Source organism: Rhineura floridana, chromosome 3, assembly GCF_030035675.1.
Source record: "Rhineura floridana isolate rRhiFlo1 chromosome 3, rRhiFlo1.hap2, whole genome shotgun sequence".
Lineage (NCBI taxonomy): Eukaryota > Metazoa > Chordata > Lepidosauria > Squamata > Rhineuridae > Rhineura > Rhineura floridana.
This window is the reverse complement of record NC_084482.1, coordinates 46,514,248-46,533,192: the sequence shown is the minus strand read 5'-3', so window position 1 is coordinate 46,533,192 and position 18,945 is coordinate 46,514,248.

Below are 18,945 nucleotides of genomic sequence, written 5' to 3'. Positions count from 1 at the left end.
CAAAATCAAAGTTATGGGATCTTACAAAAAAAAAGTAATGTAATTATGACTATTCATGTAATTAGTTAAGTACGTATGAACTGGGACAATCTTGCACCTTTCTAAGGTGGTTGTTGTGTGTTTTTGGCAAGTCTGTTTGTGCAACTAGTTGGGATGGGTGGAAGTCTCATTCCAGTCCATATCACTTTCACGTGTGTTCACGCATAAGTCTATTCTGTCCCTTTTCCACATTACTATGTAATTTTTTAAAAAAAACATTTGAACAAAAAATTGTATTTTGATTCTTATTTTTGAAAGTACTTTCTCTAAAAATGTTGCATTTCTAAATGGAATTTCTCTCTTATTTTATGCGTTATAAATGTATTTTATCTTTAAAATTTACATTTGTAAATGTATTTTTGATACATTTAAACAGATGAGATCCACATCTCAGTAGTCAAAGAACTGTGAAATTTGGTGGATAACTAAATTCCAATTGGTCCATTAGTCCAAGAGATGCAGATCAGATCAGTTGGTATCAGTATCACAAATTCCACAAACACTGCTAGAAACTGGCCATTTCTGTGATGTGTTTGAGCACTCTCCTGAAAGGTTAGATGGAAAGCTTTAGATTTATAAATATAGTTATTTCCATCTCAAGTTCCTTCTCAGATGTGCTTGTAAAGAACCTAGCTGTGCAATCTGCTTATCTTCTTATCTGACACAATGGGCATAATTTATTTGAATCAGAAGATCCTTTGTTTCATTTCATTGTGTCATTGAATGATTTGATATAGCTTGCAATACAATATTGAATGCAATAATCTGGAGTCTCTTCAGCCTATGATTTCCATGCATGCATGATATCCAATCTGCTTGTAAACATTCCAAGTGACAGGAAATCTATCACCTCCCTGTTCCATGGTTGAGTTACTCTCCTTATTAGGAAGCTGCATCTTATTTAAGGATTACATTTGTCTATCTTCAAGTTGCAGCCACTGGATCTAGTTATGCCTGTCTCTGCAGTACTGAAGAATGTGTTAATATAAGATTATATTTCCATCCACAAGTTTCTAGAAAAATTATGGTGCTAAGATATTTTGATTTGACAAAATTTTGCTGGTGGGGCTGTTTTCAGGCCAAATCCAGGAGAAATTAGCGAAAAATAATAGTAGCATATATTGAAAAATTTGCTAACATTAACTAGGATGCTCTTTTGGCTTGCAGCAATGATCCTTCACTTTATGAGATTTGGGGGATTTTGTTTTCTTTGCTTGGATTCGATTTGTACATACCTCTTCTTTAACACTGTAAACTTATTATTTAACTAAGACAAACTACATCCTTCGAACCATCTTAGCAAAAAAGGTTATTTTCTCTGAGGGAAGGCTACTCTATCTCCAATATCTGGAGACAGGATATTGTACTACTGCTGCTTTTCTAGGATTAGTATCTATCTATTTCTCTATCTGTTTATACATATTATATTTTTATAAGCCATCTTGCACAGTAGTGTAGTAGCAAATTCAGAAGTGCAGGGTCCCTTCATGATAGTCATAGCCACATCCCCTTTTTTGCTGCTGGATTGTGAATGAGATCCTTGTTAATGCCTTCTCTCGCAACAATATATCTCCCTAGGAGGCAATAAGCATGAAAGGGGAGAGTGTTAGCTACTGAGAAGAGTCTTCTCAGTGGCTGACTCACGTCTTTTCCCTCTGACTAGCTCCAATCAGCAGGAAAGGACAAGGATTCTTCTCTGTGGCTAACATGGTCCCTTTCATGCTGATTGGCTCATGGGATTCTGGAGACACAGGGACCCTGCTGGGACCCTGCTCCCAAAAAAGTAAGGGGTCTATTACTCCACAACACCCTGGATGACTACACCTCTGATCACGCAGCAGCAATCCATCGGGTGGGGGGAAGAGAGACTGGGCATGAGACTAGTGTGGCACGGGAATAGAGTTACCAGGTCTCCGGTTTTCGGCCGGAGTCTCCGGTTTTGGGGGGGCCCTCCGACTCCCTGGCTAGCACCCCTTAATCTCTAGACTCTCAGTGTCAACGTAAAAAAAAATTAAGTTTCTAGGTGGTCTGGTTCCCGAGATATACACCAAAACGTCAGCCCCCGCCTCCGCGACTGTTTAATCTATTTAACTGATATGACGCTGAAGTTGGTTCCTAGTTCCCAGTACCTTATTTGCTTGAAAGTTCAAAACACTAAAAAAGAAAAGTTGACAAATACAGCAACTTCAAACCAAACTTAACATGTCTCTGAACCCCAAAATATATGTTGGGGTACCCTGTATGATATATCACTGTGATTGGGGGACTCTCCCCATCAAGAATAACAATACATTAATGCAATCAAAACCATCAGGCTTCTGATATTATAATAAATACATAATGATGTAATAAAATCATAAAAAATAAGTAACTGAGGGTGCCCACCCCAAACTCTGCTCTGGACCAGGACAAATCATATACCCCAGGAAATGGGTGGCCTCTACGAGATGCCACTGCATCCCGCCTGGCCCAGAGCTTCTGCTGGGCACAGGGCATGGAGGAGGGCGTCTATACAAAATCAAAGCAGACCAAAACATACAGGAAAAAATAAGTAACTGGGGGTGCCCACCCCAAAATCTGTTCTGGGACAGGACAAATCACATACCCCAGGAAAGGGGAGGGTGTCCTCTATGAGATGCCACTGCGTCCCGCCTGGCCCAGAGCTTCTGCTGGGCGCAGAGCACGGAGGAGGGCATCTATGCAAAATCAAAATGGACAAAAACACATAGAAAAAAAATAAGTAACTGGGGGTGCCCACCCCAAAATCTGCTCTGAGACAGGACAAATCATATACCCCAGGAAAGGGGAGGGTGTCCTCTACGAGATGCCACTGCGTCCCGCCTGGCCCAGAGCTTCTGCTGGGCGCAGGGGAAGGATGAGGGCATCTATGCAGACAGAAAGGGTAGAGAATCTTCCTACTCTTACTCATCTCTCAGACCTCTTTCTGAAGTGAAGGATCAAATCTGTAAAGAAGTTTGGACCAGCCACATTAAAAGGTAAGGGCAGGGCATTCCAGGCAGGGGGTTGCCGACCCTGCTTGGATATGGATGTCTTTGCAGAGGATCCCTAGTCAAGCTTTACCAACAGCACAATCCAAACTATATCTACTCAGAAGTAAGTCCTGTTGAGTTCTTTGAGGGCTTAGTCTCTTAGTACATGTGTTTAGAATTGCAGCCTTCAGGGGCATCCATCTTTACTCCCGAATGCTCCCATCTAACATCTCCACAACACTAGGCTCCTTTCTTCCTACAGTGACCTTCTGGTGACTGGCCTGGCTGAAGGCACTTAAACCCTTCTTGCCAAAAGCAAGTAGGCTAGATTAAATGTTCCCTACCCAGGCTCCATCTTTTAGCTAACATATCTAGCTTAATTTCCAGTCAGATTTTTTTTTAATTGTACGCTCCAAGCAACTGTGATTGATGCTTAATGTATCATGCTTAATGACATCACTTGGGCCCACCCTGTGACATCACTCAGGCCCACCCCGTGACATCACTTGGACCCGCCCCTAAAATCTCAGGTTTTGGGATGCTTCTGACCTGGCAACCCTACACGGGAATGAGGCAAGCGAGGACAGCAGGTGGATGGGGAGTAGGGTTGCCAGGTTCAGGGCCTGAGACTGATCCTGTATCTTTAGGAGAAGAGAAAGACAGCCAAGTGCAGGTGTTCTTGCAACACTGTAATGAGAAAAACCACAAGGTGGAATTCTCCCTTCCCCCTGCACAAGTTTTAAAGATACAGAAGACCTCTTGGTTGCCAGGCCCAGCCTCTGGCCTTGAACCTGGCAACCCTAACGGGGAGGCAAGGGAACATAGCGGTCAGGAGGATGAGCAAGCAAAATGGGAGAGCAAGGTGGTCTGGGCGAGCCATGGAGGAACAGTCAGGACAGCCCAAGGTTCCTGGCTGTTCCTCCGTGGCTCCTCATCAGTTGTTCTACTCTGCTCTTGCTGTTCCCCCTCATCAACAGCCTCAGCAACGGAAGGCAAGGAGGTAGGAAGTAGTGAGAGAAATAACGGCTGCTGAGGCAGTGCCCTGGCCACTCCCCACTGCTCCTGTGTTCCTCAACTGGCTGCCTTCCTCCTTCTGGCAGGAGAATGTCGAAAGGGGAGGAGAGGAGGAAGCTTGGCAATTAATTTGGGGGGTTACCTGTTTGTGTGTGTGTGTGTGTTTAGGAGTCCCTGGGGGGTTGGGAGTCTCTGTGTATGTTTGTCAGTGAGTATGCTTGGGAGTTCTGGGGAGGGAGTTCCTGTGTGTCTGTGTGTGTGTGTTTGGGAGTGTATGTGTGTGTGTGTGCGTGCATGTGTTCAGAAATCCCTGGGGGGGGTGGCGCGAAGTGCACAGGAGTGAAGTCCCTAGTAAATATATACTTACAAGCAGAGGTGCCAGCGAATTTCACCCACACCCAGAATAAAGAGGCAAGACAAGACACTTAATATTGGCTAAACTAGGGCATCTAATTTCACTGATTTTATAATAAAGGAGCTCTGCAGTGGATCAAAGGGTTCAGGCATTTTGTTAAGCCAGGAAACTGACTTTTGCTAAGCTAGGAAACTGACTTTGAGGCGAGAGCCTTAGCTCAGTGGTAGAGCATTTCTGCTTTTACATGTAGAAGGCCCCAGCTTCAATCTCTGGCATCGCCAGGTAGAACTGGAAGAGACCCTGCCTAAAATCCTGGAGAGCCACCACCAGTCAGTGTAGACAGTTCTGAGCTAGATGGATCAATTCAGGATAAGGCAGCTTCCTATATCCCTATGCTACAATGATACCACCTGCCCCCAAAACTAGGGCCACCTTCACACCACACATTTATTCCACTATTATTCCACTTTAGACATCCATAGCTTCCCTCAAAGAAACTTGGGAAGGCTAGTTGGGAAGGCTGCTGAGAGTTGTTAGGAGACTCCTATTCCCCTGACACAGCTCCAGTTCCCCAAGTGGTTTAACAGTCAGTTCCCAGAGAACTCTGGGGACTGTAGCTCTGTGAGGGGAATAGCGGGTTTCCTAACAACTCCCAGCACCCTTCACAAACTACTTATCCCAGGATTCTTGGGAGGAAGCCTTGACTTTTTAAAGTGGAATAATAATGGGATGAATGTGTGGTGCGAATGTGGTCTCAGTGTTTCTGAACCAGCCCTGGCTCCAGTGGCAATGCACTGTTGCCTCTGTCTCTGTCTCCTCAGCCTGTTGAGGGGGGTCCTCCTGAGCTGCAAGGCTCTGAATGAGCAACTCAGTCATGCCTCAGATGTGTTCATTTCCTTGCCCTTAAGTCCCACCTGAGTGGCTGGTCTCAGGAATCCCCTTTTTCGATTATCAGGTGCTCAACAACTATGTTGACCTACATGTTCTTCCAGCTGTAGCCCAATATTGTAAACAAAGCCCTGCCCTATTTAACTGTACCACAGCCCATACTAACTGCTAATCTTCCCCAGAGAAAGCAGTACAGAAAAGGCAGCTGGGGGGGATATTACCCTGTGCCGGTTTGTGTGACATGAAAAAAATCCTGCTAGGGCCATTGTATGACCAGGACATGCTTGTACTGCACACCCAGGGCAGCCAGAGAGAACCTTAAATTGTTTGTCAAGGCCCCACCTCCATGCCACGCATATGCACATAAGTGCCCCCTCCCTTCACACACCACTACCTACAGAGCTTGAGGGCAGGATTCCACCTAAAGTGGAATTCAGTACAGATTTGGGACGACTTGAGATGTAAAGACAGAGCTTACCAGAATCTCCCTCACTTCTTAAGTGCTCTGCAGACACCCATTGAACTGACTGCTCCAGTGATACTCAAGACTGGGCTAATTTAGCACCATGCTGAAAATTTCTCCTTCAAACAAACAAACAAGTCTCCACCTAGGAATGAAAAAAGAAATTGCATTTGAAAATTATCCAAGTGGAGAGAAAATTTCAGTGAAATTCTCATAGATGGGGAGTGGCAAGGATTTTCTCATGCTTGCCATACTTTTGAGGTGGTCTGTCATTGGCTCTGGCTCCACCTACTGTTGGGCTCCCAGCTTTCCGCCCTACGAGCACCAGCCACCATTTGGTGCTGGAAAAATGTTTACTGGAAAGAGAAACTCATAAACAATCCTCAGGCACCTCACAATGATCAACTCAAAATTCCACACCTTCTGAAATCACCCTGAGAGTGAGGTGGAAAAATTGAAGGCCTCTTTTCCAGGGGAAGAAAAGTTTTGGGAAATTGGAGGACAGGTTTCAGCACAGCACAAGGGGCATTCCTATCACCAGTACCTGTAGCTCTACAGAGTAGGAATGGGATGAGGCAAAGGCTTTCTTGGGGTATTATTTATATTTATTTTATTATTTCGATTTATATACCGCCCTTAGCAAAAGTAGCTCTCAGGGCGGTGAACAAACAAAGTAAAATACAATATAACATAATAAAAGACCACAAAACATATACAAACAAACAACAAAAAACACGACAAAAACGAAATACAGCACAAATTAAAGAAAATACAGATTAAAAGATTAGAAAGGTTAAGAAGATTAAAAGATTAAAATGCCTGGGAGCATAAAAAGGTCTTTACCTGGCGCCGAAAAGATAGGAGTGTAGGCGCCAGGCGTACCTCTTCGGGGAGGCTGTTCCACAACTCAGGGGCCACCATAGAAAAGGCCGTAGATCTGGTGACCACCCTCCGGGCTTCCCGATGGGTTGGTACCCGGAGGAGGGCCTTAGATTCTGAACGAAGTAATCTCTGGCTTGTGGAAAGTTAATAGAAACTTGTTATGGCATTCCTATGGGGAGATTTGCCCGACATTTGTGCTAATGGGGGAAAACATTAGACTTTTTGTCTTTTAAAATTTGTGAGTGACATTTTTAAATGTCACATATGTTTATACTCCTTTAAAAGTGCCATATTGTTGCCCTGCCTCAGCCCTCCCCTTAGGGAAATGGTTGATTGTTTGATTTTTAATATATTACATGTAAAATTCTGACTTTCATCTCCATTTACAGTTCCAAAGCAGGAATTTTTCAGTTTTTTAGGGGACACAAAGTCTGCTGCACACTTTCAATGCACCCCATATATAGTGGCTCAACGAGTTATCCAGGGGCTGTTAACCTTTTTGGGCCCATGGGCACTACAACTGAACACACACCAGCACCCCTTCTATTGGCTGCAATAGAATGCTTCTTCCAAGCCTAATCTCAGCAGCAGGAGAGAATAGGCATGGCTTTAAGTTTTTCCATTCCACAAAGAGTGCATTCCTGTGCACATCTACTCAGAAGTAAGCCCCATTGAATTGAATAAGGCTTTCTCCCAGATAAGTGGGCATAAGATCAGCAGGCACCAAGGAGGCCTCTGCATGTACATGTGTGCTCACAGAGGCCACTTTGGCAACTCCTGGGGGTAGAACAGTACAATGGTGATTAGAGCAGCTCTGCTTTCTACCTCAGCTTTACATTGTATCAGAAAGCTCTGGGAATGCTTGCAGTGTGGGATTTTTTATTTTTTACAATGTATGGGAATGTTGTCAAATTTAGAGCTTGTCCTAAGTTCATGAAAGGATCATTGCATAGGTGCCCCTGCAATAGTATCGTATTCCACACAGTCAGAGGTTTTGGTGCAGGTTTATCAGTTTAAATTACTAATGCTGTGTGGCCCCAGTTCAGCCAATGCCAAGTGTCTGAACCTCTTTAATCCAGAGTTTTGTGTGCAAAGAAATCATCTAGCCTCTCCTCCTGGAGACATGCTGTCTTCTACTGTAGAATATGGTTGGCATGGATATTTCTCACAGTACTTCACATCTGAACATGTGCATACAACAGGTCAGTGTGACGTTGTAGTAGAAATTGCAAGAAATACAAAAAGGATTTAAACAGCCTGAGTGTGTGGCATCCCAATATAGTCATTGATTGTGTTTTGCATTTCTGTTCCAAAACATCTCCATGTGTACTTTTCTAATGTCAGAATCTGAGAACTGCTGAAATATGCTTTTTTCTGTTGCTTGGGTACAGCTATTAAAATCTGGAGTGCCCCTCCCCACCCTATTAGAGAATAGTTATGCCTTTAAATTTTCCCATTCCACTAACAGCGCACTCCTACGCACATCTACGCAGAAGTAAACCCCCTGAGTTGAGTGAGGCTTACTGTGCTGCCTCTGCAGGGTTCAGAATTGCACATAGAGAGACTCCTTCTGTTGTGCTAAATAAGGCATTTATTAGGTTAGAGTTATGGGTTAGAGTTATGGAACTCTAGGGGTCTGTCTCTATGCGTCTGTCTCTATGCTCCCCGAGCCTCATAGTAACTTTCTGCCAGGTGACATCACCCCTCACTTTAATTGGCTAGTTAGTTTTCCCGCCAAAACCTTCCTCAGTTTGTTTCAGTCATCAGTGAAGCTAGCAGCCGGCCTAGTAGCCTCAGAGGACAACACTCTTTTTTATCCCCTCTCTCTCTCTCAGAAGATACTTCTCTGCCAGAATTACTTCTTCCAGAAACTATCGCTCTCTCTCAGAAGGTACCTCTCCTCCATTGAATCTACCTTTTCAAAAATCCTACAATATCCTACCTGCTATCAACCTTCTTCATCATCATCACCATCCTCAGTTCACCATCCCCAGAGACTCTACACTTTCTTTGAAGTTTCTGTATACCTTTGTGTTTTCCGGTTTAATAAAATAGTTCTGATTAAAAGAGAGAGATTGAGTTGACTGTCTGGCAAAGTGGGTTTCAGAACCACGGGTTCAGAACACTTACTCTCAAACAAATGGCAATAATATTGTAGCAGATAACCGAGTTGTTAAGCTGTCCCCAAAGCTGTTGTCCATTAGCTGCTTTTGATGCTCGAGGACATTTTGTAACACACTAGACACACTAAACAAAAAAATGAATCAGGGAGTAGTGACATGTGCTGACACTCTAGGTTGTTCTGTGAGTTTCTTTTATTCACCCTGTTGTATTATTTTGGGCTGTACCCTCCTGATATTATTTTGGGCTGTACCTGTATCATCATGGCACAATTATGGATATCCCTTCTTTCCATATGAGAGTATGCTAATATCAAAATAAAATGGATTCTCAGTGAAGGTTTGTGTGTGTGTGTGTGTGCATGCGTGAACACTTGGATTAACACAGGTAAAGGAGTCAGAGTATGCTACAGCTGTTGCCCAGGTACTCACATGTGTGTACTGTGACCAGGATTGATCCCTAAAAATATAAAAATATTCCACCCCCACTCATTGTAGTCCATTTGTTGTTGTTTATATGCCTTCAAGTCGATTATGACTTATGGCAACCCTATGAATCAACAACATGCAAGAGCATCTGTCATGAACCACCCTGTTCAGATCTTGTAAGTTCAGGTCTGTGGCTTCCTTTATGGAATCAATCCATCTCATGTTTGGCCTTCCTCTTTTTCCACTCCACTCCCTTCTGTTTTTCCCAGCATTATTGTCTTTTCTAGTGAATCCTGTCTTCTCATGATGTGTCCAAAGTATGATAACCTCAGTTTCATAATTTTAGCTTCTAGATACAGTTCTGGTTTAATTTGTTCTAACACCCAATTATTTGTCTTTTTCGCAGTCCATGGTATCCGCAAAGCTCTTCTCCAACACCAAATTTCAAATGAGTTGATTTTTCTCTTATCCGCACTTTTCACTGTCCAACTTTCACATCCATACACAGAGATCGGGAATACCATGGTCTGAATGATCCTGACTTTGGTGTTCAGTGATACGTCTTTGCATTTGAGGACCTTTTCTAGTTCTCTCATAGCTGCCCTCCCCAGTCCTAGCCTTCTTCTGATTTCTTGACTATTGTCTCCATTTTGGTTAATGACTGTGCCGAGGTATTGATAATCCTTGACAAGTTCAATGTCCTCATTGTCAACTTTAAAGTTACATAAATCTTCTGTTGTCATTACTTTAGTCTTTTTGAGGTTCAGCTGTAGTCCTGCTTTTGTGCTTTTCTCTTTAACTTTCATCAGCATCCATTTAAAATCATTACTGGTTTCTGCTAAGAGTATGGTATCTGCATATCTTAAATTATTGATATTTCTCCCTCCAATTTTCACACCTCCTTCATCTTGGTCCAATCCTGCTTTCCGTATAATATGTTCTGCTTACAGATTAAACAAATTAGGTGATAAAATACACCCGTCTCACAGGTTCTCAAACTGTAGTCTATGGGCCACCAGTGGTCTGCAAACTTCATTCTAGTAGTCCACAGCATGTCCACAATAAATACTCATTTTGATTTTTAAGTCTGTCTTTATTGCTTTTTTATTTCTTATATTTTTATTGTATCACAATTTTAATTCTATGGAATGCAAATTGTAATACAATTAATTGCAATATAAGAAATAAAAGAAGTAATAAAATACAATTAAAAATCATAGTGAATCTAGCACAGCGCACTGCAATTGCTACAACAGGAGAAAAATAATTAAGTGCTCTACTGAGACTGCCAGCAATTTTCAAGTGGTTTCAAGTGGGAACAGTTTGGGAACCACTATTCTATGGCAAGGATGGGGATCCTGTGACCCTCCAGTTGTTGTTGGACTCCAACTCTCATCAGCCTCAGCCAGTGATGCCGATGGACAAGGCTGATGGGAGTTACAGTCCAATGACATCTGGAGAGGCACCGGTTCTTCATGGAAAGCATAATAATGACTTTAAAGGAGCAAGAACATACCCACACATTGAAAAAAAAAGTTTGCACTTCCTATTGCTGTCATGTCTGCCATGACTACGTTGGTGTTACACTGGTGTTCCCTGCAACAAACAAGTAAAGAGAAAGGACACCCATTGCTAAACACACAGGGGAACGGATGCATGCCTGGAGGATTCAGTCAGTTAGGGCTCTTGGGTTAATGTCTCTGAGAGTTTAGGAGTGCATGATTGCCCTTCACACTTTTTGTGTTTACTGTTGCAAGCCGCACCATTGTAGCCCCAGCACAATACAATACAAGTGTGATGTGATACCATTTCATCCTGCCTTTCTGTTCTCCCTATCTGATTCTTCTCAGAAGAAGCTTTTTCAGTTTTAAAATCAGTCAGAACGTTTTTTTTGACTGGTAAAGACTTTCTCCCAGGAAGGGAGAAACGTAGAGATTAACCACAGAAGCTTGTGTTTGTTGGGGGGACTGGATTTCATTAGTTTATGAAAGAAGGTTCAGCCAGCAGCACCGGACGGACTTTCAAACAAGCTCTAACTGATTAAGCGAGACGTTTATCTTTTCTTGAAAGAAAAACGGATTAACAGGCAAGCACCCCTCTTTCTATTTTTATCATCTGGCTTAAATTGTTACAGCAAAAAGAGATTTGTCAATGAATCAGCTATAAAGAATCCCTGGGTGAGTTATAACTCTTCTCTTTCATTCACGAAATTAAGGAGGAAAGAAATCGAAATAGCTTATCTTTGTTTTTATTGGAAAAAGCTGGCCTGGAATTGTGCATTTTAAAGATACAAACAGATGAGGGATTTCTATTCCAAAGAGAAAAAAAATAAAATAAAAAATAAATCTGATTTATGCATTTTTGAGTATTATATGTCTGGGACTATTTTATTTCATTTTGACGAATCTGCTTGTTCTCGATGCCACTAACTGTTTTGATGCTGTGAACTAAATTTGTTTTGCATTCCTGAACATATAAGAGATAAGGCAGGCTGTGCTGTCTACACTGTGATGTCAGCAAGCTTGGAATATTAACCCCTTTGTTGCTGGAATAAGAAGTGGGGTTTTTTTTCTTCGTGGTTTTAAGAATGGCAATCAAGAAAGTGGCTGAGACCCTGGAAGTAATTATGTTTCAGAAAATAATGGATGAGATTGAGATAACGAAACAAACCCTGAGACAGGGCAGACAGGAGATGAAAACTGAATTTGGCAAAATAAAGCAGGAGCTTAAAGAAATAGGGGATTTTGTGAGAGGGAAGGTTGATGAGATCAGAGATATAACTGGACAAGCATCAGAAGATGAAAAAAGAAAAATTAAAGGGAAGATGCAAGCCCTGGAGATTGGAACAAATGTGGAACTGGAAAAAGATTTGGAGTTTATGGATATTAGAGATAAAGTTTACTGTTTGGAATTCAGCGTTGTCCTTGAAGAAATTAATGAAGATATCAGAGATAAAGTTATCAATGTCTTGGATAAACTTCTGGACTGGAATGATGTGATGGAGCTTGACATAGAAAAAATCTATAGAATTAATTACAGATATGTAACAATGGAAAAACTCTCAAGAGATGTGCCAGTGCATTTCGTAAAAAAGAACAGAGATATGATTTTACAACAATATTTCAGCAACACATTCAGAATTGATGGCAAGGAATTATTTGTGATGAAGGAAATTCCCATCAGACTCTTATTATATGACTATGGCTATGACAGCAAGATTATTATGGGACACTGATAATGGAAGAATGGCTACTGAAATTACTGGACCTAACAGGATTATTATGGGTGCAAGGATGGAAGATGGAATTAACACTGATAATGGAAGAATGGCTATTGAAATTATTGGACCTAATAGATTTGATGAGATGGATTAATTGAGATGCTTATTTGGAGAAAAATCGATAGATATATTTCTCAAGGAGTTGAAACCTCTCTTTGACTTTTTGTGGAAAGAATAAAGTGATGTTTATGAGATTTGATGATTAATTAAGATAACTACTGGAGGAAAGTGATTTTGTAATATAATTTAAGAGACAGGTTTGTTATATATTGTAGACCTATAACTGATCTGCGACAAATCGGAAGTCAACATTTTATTTTATTGTTTAATTTGTATTTTTGTTTTGTTTTGTTTTGTTTTTGAAAATTTGAATAAAAATTAATGATAAAAAAAAAACTTCCATATATATCAGTGCAATTCCTTGCGCTAGGTCTTTCTAATAAATATAAATTTACGATACATAAAATGACTAGTATTCATAAAACCATGAATAAAACAATCATGTATAACAATAAAATGTCTTTGTGCTGAAAATATCCAAAACTTATACAGGTCTTCTTCAGTGGGAACTGTAAATTTTTATCAGCTGAGTGCTGTTGTGCTCCTTTGGCATGACTAAATCCTACACGTTTTCTATACAGATGTATATCTTGTGCAGTGAATTGACACTGCAATATTATTCTGGCTGAGATAACAAGCAATTTCATTGAATTAGAGAGGTCTGCATTACTATAGATCCTTAATATTTATTTATTGATAGCCATTTCAAATGTAACAAAGTACATGTAATGTTTGAATAGATAGAGCATCTAGCCCAATCCAGTTCTTCCAGGCTTGTTTAGGTTGGGGTTCTTTCCATTTGGTTCAAGATAGCCAAAAGGCACTTCAGCATCTAGGAAGCCTAGGGATAGCCTATGTGATCCGAGTCGATATCCCCTTTGTGTGTTTGGTACCCAGAGATGCTGAACACCCAAACAGGGCTAGACAGAACTGTACTGCTGCTGTTGCTTGCTATCTGCATAACAATCTAGAGGACCAATTCTGACTGAAGTCCCCTGCTGACCATAATTGTCAGGAGTTGGTGCACTGATATGGAAAATATGATACCCCACTAGGGCCTGCAGCCCCTGCTCTCTTTGCTTGGCAACCCTGCCTACACCCCACCCTATAGCACCCCAAGGCCTCCCCCCACCCATCTGCCAGGTGGCCTCTAGTCATCTCTCCATCCTGTCTGCCATGCTGCCCCCTACCATTCCCCCACTGCATCTGCCAAGTGCCCCACCCCTCATTAACCCCACCCAACCCCACTACATATGGGTTGCCAGAGGCCCCCCTGTGCACACACTGGTCACCAAAGCTCTCCTCCTCCAAGGATCACCAAACCTCCTCCCTCCAAGGCTCTCCAACTTCCCCCACCCCCTACAAGTCTCCTGACCTCCCCCCACCCTCCAAGGGTCTCCAAACCTCACCCCTCTCCATCCAAGGATCTCCAACACCAGCCCTCTGGCTTTCCAAACCTACCCCGTCTATGGGTCTCCAAGCCTCCTCCCCCCCAAGCCTCCCCCACCCCATAGGTCTCTAAACCTCCCCCTCCCTCTCCAAGGGTCTCCAAATCTCCTGCCCACAGGTCTCCAAGCCTCCCCCTCCCAGGGTCTCCAAACTTCCCCCTCCAAGGGTCTCCAAACCTCACCCCATAGGTCTCTAAACCTCCCCCTCCCCTCGGGTCTCCAAGCCTCCACCCCCCACAGTCTCACCTTATGGCCTTATTGCTACAGCTTCTGCTGCCTCATTAACTCGCTAGGCCCTGGCTAGGCCCCGTCTGCTAGCCCCCCCTGCCGCCCCTTTCTTGCTGCCTTTCCTCCTCGCTGCTGTCATCGCAGTCAAGGTTTGCCTCTCCTTGTCCTCCTCACACGTAAGCGTCATGCTACCTGTAAATGCTTCAGTGCAGACACATGCCTGTGCAGAAGGATTCATAGGTAGCATGACATTTACAAAAAGATAATATAGTAAGAAATGCAAGTTGTCTGGGTCTCACTGGACACTCTTGTTATATCTTCCACCTCCCATGCATAAAAATTAGCACATGACCTTATAAAATGGAACGAGAATAAATGGTAAAGACTACTGAAATCTTCAAGGTCCTCCCCTATAATATTCAAAGGGGCATAAAAAGACTCTGACGCAGAATCCTAATAATATGCTTCCAATTAGTTTATGTTGTACACATACCACACAGTAATTTAACAAAATGTTTTGTTTCTTCCATTGAAGAAATGTTGTAATGCTACTCAGAGTAGTTAGGGAATCACAAAAGACTCTAGTTTGCGTGGCTATTAATGGAAAATTTGAGGCCATGGAAACATTTATTCTGCTTCCTGTATGTCCATGATATTTATCATTTGCCAATTCACTGACATTTTCAACAATTACTATACATGCCAGTAAATACCAAACAGCACAAGTTGCATGCAGAAAAACAGATCAGAATAGTGTGGTGGGAGAGGTTTTCTATATGAGCCAGGGTGACTACCTTCAAATGTAAATGGTTTCTAGAGAGTCATTTTTGTTGGAGCTTTGAAGTTGTATAGATTTATTCTAGGGTCTTACTAAGATGCTCAATACGGTGCCATGGCTTGTACCAAAGCAAGCCAATAAGCATCCTGCACAGGAGTGTTGGCCTCAATACATATCATAACTCTAAAGCTGCAATTAGCCAGAGGGGAAACATACAGGCACCCAGTCAGAGATTCCAATTTGTGAGGGTGAGTGATTGGTGTCAAGGAATCAATGCAGGGACAAAGAGTTATGCTGCCCCTTTCCCAGTCCAAATTACTCCGTCCTTCCACACCCACAGGTTTATTGGACCATATATATATATCCCTTTCATTAACATGGGCTGATATATCAGGAGATACAACAACGTGCCTTGGTGCTGAGTCACCAGTGAAGGACCTTCTTTGCACACATTGGCACCACATGGCCTGAACCTGGAGGACAGTACCACCACTACTTAGCTTCTGCAAATGAAGCCCCTCTGAGCATTCCAACCTCAAAGCTCTATAACTGCCACCTTGGTAACAGCATTTGTATGTTAGCAGCTGATGAAGGCAGAAGCTGAAACGTTTTGTTAATACAATAAAAACCTCTGTTTGGTTAATCACAATTACGTTCATATATATGGAAATCCAGCATCTCCTAACTATCACCGATGGGAGAGCTACCCATTGCTGGCAAACTCTGAACCTCTTACTAGAGCCATCAGCAGGCCCCCTGTTATAGCATTTCGCCAACCTCCTAATTTGCGCAGACTGTTGGTGAGAGCTGTGCTTAAGCCACCTATCACCAATCCAGGGTCTCATCCTTGTCACTCCAAACGCTGTATCACCTGTGTGTACCTCAGGGAGACAGCCACTTTTAAGAACATAAGAACATAAGAAGAGCCTGCTGGATCAGGCCAGTGGCCCATCTAGTCCAGCATCCTGTTCTCACAGTGGCCAGCCAGGTGCCTGGGGGAAGCCCGCAAGCAGGACCCGAGTGCAAGAACACTCTCCCCTCCTGAGGCTTCCAGCAACTGGTTTTCAGAAGCATGCTGCCTCTGACTAGGGTGGCAGAGCACAGCCATCACAGCTAGTAGCCATTGATAGCCCTGTCCTCCATGAATTTGTCTAATCTTCTTTTAAAGCCATCCAAGCTGGTGGCCATTACTGCATCTTGTGGGAGCAAATTCCATAGTTTAATTATGCGCTGAGTAAAGAAGTACTTCCTTTTGTCTGTCCTGAATCTTCCAACATTCAGCTTCTTTGAATGACCACGAGTTCTAGTATTATGAGAGAGGGAGAAGAACTTTTCTCTATCCACTTTCTCAATGCCATGCATAATTTTATACACTTCTATCATGTCTCCTCTGACCCGCCTTTTCTCTAAACTAAAAAGCCCCAAATGCTGCAACCTTTCCTCGTAAGGGAGTTGCTCCATCCCCTTGATCATTCTGGTTGCCCTCTTCTGAACCTTTTCCAACTCTATAATATCCTTTTTGAGATGAGGCGACCAGAACTGTACACAGTATTCCAAATGCGGCCGCACCATAGATTTATACAACGGCATTATGATATCGGCTGTTTTATTTTCAATACCTTTCCTAATTATCGCTAGCATGGAATTTGCCTTTTTCACAGCTGCCGCACACTGGGTCGACATTTTCATCGTGCTGTCCACTACAACCCCGAGGTCTCTCTCCAGGTCGGTCACCACCAGTTCAGACCCCATGAGCGTATATGTGAAATTAAGATTTTTTGCTCCAATATGCATAATTTTACACTTGTTTATATTGAATTGCATTTGCCATTTTTCTGCCCATTCACTCAGTTTGGAGAGGTCTTTTTGGAGCTCTTCGCAATCCCTTTTTGTTTTAACAACCCTGAACAATTTAGTGTCGTCAGCAAACTTGGCCACTTCACTGCTCACTCCTAATTCTAGGTCATTAATGAACAAGTTGAAAAGTACAGGTCCCAATACCGATCCTTGAGGGACTCCACTTTCTACAACCCTCCATTGGGAGAACTGTCCGTTTATTCCTACTCTCTGCTTTCTGCTTCTTAACCAATTCCTTATCCACAAGAGGACCTCTCCTCTTATTCCATGACTGCTAAGCTTCCTCAGAAGCCTTTGGTGAGGTACCTTGTCAAACGCTTTTTGAAAGTCTAAGTACACTATGTCCACTGGATCACCTCTATCTATATGCTTGTTGACACTCTCAAAGAATTCTAATAGGTTACTGAGACAGGACTTTCCCTTGCAGAAGCCATGCTGGCTCTGCTTCAGCAAGGCTTGTTCTTCTATGTGCTTAGTTAATCTGGCTTTAATCATACTTTCTACCAGTTTTCCAGGGACAGAAGTTAAGCTAACTGGCCTGTAATTTCCAGGATCCCCTCTGGATCCCTTTTTGAAGATTGGCGTTACATTTGCCACTTTCCAGTCCTCAGGCACGGAGGAGGACCCAAGGGACAAGTTACATATTTTAGTTAACAGATCAGCAATTTCACATTTGAGTTCTTTGAGAACTCTCGGGTGGATGCCATCTGGGCCCGGTGATTTGTCAGTTTTTATATTGTCCATTAAGCTTAGAACTTCCTCTCTCGTTACCACTATTTGTCTCAGTTCCTCAGAATCCCTTCCTGCAAATGTTAGTTCAGGTTCAGGGATCTGCCCTATATCTTCCACTGTGAAGACAGATGCAAAGAATTCATTTAGCTTCTCTGCAATCTCCTTATCGTTCTTTAGTACACCTTTGACTCCCTTATCATCCAAGGGTCCAATCGTCTCCCTAGATGGTCTCCTGCTTTGAATGTATTTATAGAATTTTTTGTTGTTGGTTTTTATGTTCTTAGCAATGTGCTCCTCAAATTCTTTTTTAGCATCCCTTATTGTCTTCTTGCATTTCTTTTGCCAGAGTTTGTGTTCTTTTTTATTTTCTTCATTCGGACAAGACTTCCATTTTTTGAAGGAAGACTTTTTGCCTCTAAGAGCTTCCTTGACTTTGCTCGTTAACCATGCTGGCATCTTCTTGGCCCTGGCGGTACCTTTTCTGATCTGCGGTATGCACTCCAGTTGAGCTTGTAATATAGTGTTTTTAAACAACTTCCAAGCATTTTCGAGTGATGTGACCCTCTGGACTTTGTTTTTCAGCTTTCTTTTTACCAATCCCCTCATTTTTGAGAAGTTTCGTCTTTTGAAGTCAAATGTGACTGTGGGATTTTCTTGGCAATTGGCCAGTTACATGTATGTTTAATTTAATAGCACTGTGGTCACTGCTCCCAATCGGTTCAACAACACTTACATCTTGCACCAGGTCCCGGTCCCCACTGAGGATTAAGACCAGGGTTGCCGTCCCTCTGGTCGGTTCCATGACCAGCTGGTCTAGGGAATAGTCATTTAGAATATCTAGAAACTTTGCTTCTTTGTCATGACTGGAACACATATGCAGCCAGTCTATGTCCGGGTAGTTGAAGTCACCCATTACTACCACATTTCCTAGTTTGGATGCTTCCTCAATTTCATATCTCATCTCAAGGTCTCCCTGAGCATTTTGATCAGGGGGACGATAGATCGTTCCCAGTATTAAGTCCCTCCTGGGGCATGGTATCACCACCCACAATGATTCTGTGGAGGAGTCTGCCTCTTTTGGGGTTTCGAGCTTGCTGGATTCAATGCCTTCTTTCACATATAGAGCGACTCCACCACCAATACATCCTTCCCTGTCCTTCCGATATAGTTTATATCCAGGGATAACCATATCCCACTGGTTTTCTCCATTCCACCAGGTCTCCGTTATGCTCACTATATCAATGCTCTCCTCTAAGACCAAGCACTCCAATTCTCCCATCTTGGTTCACAGGCTCCTAGCATTAGCGTACTGGCACTTGTAAGCAGTGTCTCTCTTCAAGTGTCTTTGGCACTTGTGGTTAGGCCTGTGGTAATTTTGCTCT